Genomic DNA, 3701 nt, shown 5'->3' on the forward strand with positions numbered 1-3701 from the left:
GACGTTGTTTGGCTGTGGAATTTATCATATATATATATATATATATATATATATATATATATTACTTTATCACATATTAATTATCTTGTGCTGGCTGGTCTTAGTATTGTATGTTAGTGTCCTGTACGGATTTTAAATGTAATTCTGTGTGTCCGCTGAAATTTCAGTATTTGTGCGCACCAAATATTAGTAGTATATGATAATAGTGTTTTGTATTATAACTTGTCAATACATATTAAAACACTTGTTAATTCCTGCTATTTAGCTCCTTACTGTTGTTTATTTTAAGGTTGAATTTCTTTATCAGCAGTGATTCTTTATATCTCAGATTACCTTGCTGTGTTTATGGAATTAGGGCAACTTAGGTGTAGTGTGTTCTTTTATGTGTATGTGCAATGGCCTAACCGTGCTACCGATGAAGAACTAATTGCATATCGCACATTTTATTTGATACACTGAATACATGCGATTACATAATCCTGTGTTATTGATGAGGCAATTTCATAGAGTGCACTGGTCGTTGTTGGTTGGTTTTCTAGCTCTGAATAAGTTCTGTCTCGGTGTTGGTTCAGGGTGTTAGCTGAATATCTAATTTTTCTCTATAGATAGCTTTGCGGATGACTGATGTTATTCTATGTTTAAAGAAACATGTGTTAGAGACTGCGTATTCATGTTGTTTTCTAGGTGTCCTAGGGTGGTATTTTGTATTTTCAAAGTATCCGTTCTGCGTGGGTATTTGTTGATGTAGGTGGTCTTATCTGTTTCACTAGTACATTTGCTACGGATGCAGTTAGCATATCTTATTTTTGATAGCGAATGCTGATTTGTAATTTATGAAGATGTTCCTGCAGCACTTTTTCCCATAGAAACTTATGTTTTTTTGTTTGTTTGTTTTTTTTTGTTTTACAAGGTGGTTACCACTTATCAAGGCACGGAAGTCACTCAGGGATAAGGGTTATTGTAAGTACAGTACGTTAGTGCGGATATTTAAAGTGTCTACTTAAGGCGGCGGTTCATCAGGAATTTGTTTACGTTGGACTTGAAGACATCCAGGTTGTAGTCAGGTGGGAAGCAGGCAGACGGAACAGAGTTCCACAGGCGTGCAGTTCTAAGAAAGAAGATTTGTTCATGGAATCCACGTTTAAATTTAGGCATAGATAAAGAGTGGGGAAAGCTTTTGACAGTTTTATGAAAGTTTTATGTATGTGTTCTGCTTGGTAATCGTAAGTAAGAGTATAGGCTACACGTGAAAGGGATCCTGATGTGTCGAGGTGTTCGATGGTGGACTGTATGTTCGATTCAACGTGTTTAAAGATAATTAACATTTTATAAATGATTTGTAGATGGGAACATCATCTACATGTCTTTTGAAAAAGTGCTATTGAGTCGATCTGGCTGAAAATTTGTATGCGTCTTTTTATGATAAGGTGCAGCGAACTAATTATTATAGTATCCGTTCGATGCATATTTAAAGATTAATAGGGATTAATATTTACAAGACATCATATTTACTCGTTTTTAATGGGCTAAAAAGTCTAATATATATATATATATATATATATATATATATAGTCTTTGAAGTTTTAACATTTAAAAATATACAAAAAAAATATTTTTTATCATTCGTTAGAAAACCATCTAGTCAGTAAGTCATTTAACCACCTGCAACCACTGCATCAACTCGCTCTCGAATTTACTATAGTACTAATAATTTATTTTTTAAGAGATTATCACCATATATATATATGGCCAAAAAAAAAATGTCATGCAACATATTGATATTTTCCTAAATGATTAGAGCTAAATTCTTCAATATGAATTAGCGTGACATACTCATCATTCCACTGTAGACAAGATATCATAATTATAAGAAAAAGAAGAAAAAATCTTTAAAAATATTATATGCTGAATTAATTCCCTTGATTTATAAAAAAACGGAAACGTGAAGCACATATGTAACATAGTGCATATGAGCGCGCAGAAAAGGAGCAGCAGCAGTCGATAATGGCACATATGCAAATTAGGAAGTGTGCACGAGAACAAAAAGGAGAAAAAATATGCACCACGTGGTCAGAGAAAGAAAGTCGACATCAAAGAAAATGGACGTGCAATGTCGAAGACAATAATGCGGGCGGAAGAAAAGTGAACAAATGGTAAGATGGACGATGGCGAGAGACTAGAGACGAGAAATATATATTTTTTTAAACGGTAATAAAAATTTTGTTAAAAAAAAAAAATATGCCGACTCAGATTTTTATTTATTTATTTCCTCTTGTTTGTATGTAACGGCAACGTTACAATATTATTATATTAAAGATTAGATCCAAAGGAAATAATGCGATAGAATGACAGTATAGATTTGGAATGGTTAATCGTGTTTGTTTAAATTGTGATCCCGCAAACCAACGCATTTCAGGCGAAAATATTACATACTTATGTGACACAATTAGAGTAAATTCCAAAAATTATGAAAAATGAACCACTAGAATGATAATTACAAGTAAAAATAGAATTCATTGAATTATGGAGTTTTATTATTTGGTTTTATGAGGAAAAGTTGTGCAACTAATTCAGTATGATAAACAAGGGATGTAAAGCTTAACTTGAATCGACAAATTAAGAGTGCGCCATCTTTAAAACGAATGCATCATTGTAGTTGTCTTTTTTAAAAATACATCTTCTATTGGATGAGTTTTTGTAAAATCTGTCATCACACATGAGTTTAGTGTTGGGACGATTAATCAGAATCAGGAAAATTTATGCATATTTTCCAATGCCAAAAACGATTTTTTTAATCGTCTTTTTTTATTATTTGATTTTGTCTAAAAACAAAATCTTCCACTGCTAGTAGTAATAATAAAACAATAAATATTTATCGATTTTGAACGACTAATAATACTAAAATCTATAGATCAACAACAAGTGTGCTTTTACGTTTGAGAAAATATATGCACACTTAACATGTATTTTTACGGTAATCAAGAAAAATAACTTTATGGTTAAATATTGAAAGATTTATAAAGAATTGAAATCAGTAATTGTATTGAAATCGGGAAAAATATTGGAATCGCTCCACCACTAATAAGTATGTAATGTTTCCACCCGAAATGCGCTGTTTCAGAAGATCACCAATATAAATAAGCACTTGGTTAATATATGGAAACAAACTAGATTAAATAATGAGACACGTGTGAATTTATTAATATTTCAGTTTTTTGATTAAACATTAATTATGGTGGAGAGCTTTACATGATTAAAGCAAAAATATTCTGGAAATTTTTTTTTTTTTGATGATCAAATATGTTTTATCGAATTCAAAGCATACAATTCAATATTGTTTGGTTTACAAGAAACATTTGAATTTGGAGGCAAAACAAATTTCTTCAGATGCTGAATTGCCTGACGTATGGATCATTCAAACTCTCAATTAGGTCTTCACATTGTGTACCGTGATCGTTACAAACAAATGAAATAAACATCCGGATCAGCATTTTTCTCTTTTTTAAAACATTTACTACCATTTCTGTCCCGGTTTGACACCACTTAAAGTCTCTTATTGCCACATGTCCATCTAGCCTGGTTTTCTCCTTCCTATATGTGTTTTTCAGAGAAATGTCAGTCTCAGTGTGCTGTGGGGTCCAATCAGAGTTAAGTTCTTTTGGAGGGGAGGGGGCTTTTTGGTCCGTTTGGTAAAGATTTTT

This window comes from Euprymna scolopes, chromosome 4, assembly GCF_053919585.1.
Source record: "Euprymna scolopes isolate OS-2025 chromosome 4, ASM5391958v1, whole genome shotgun sequence".
Lineage (NCBI taxonomy): Eukaryota > Metazoa > Mollusca > Cephalopoda > Sepiida > Sepiolidae > Euprymna > Euprymna scolopes.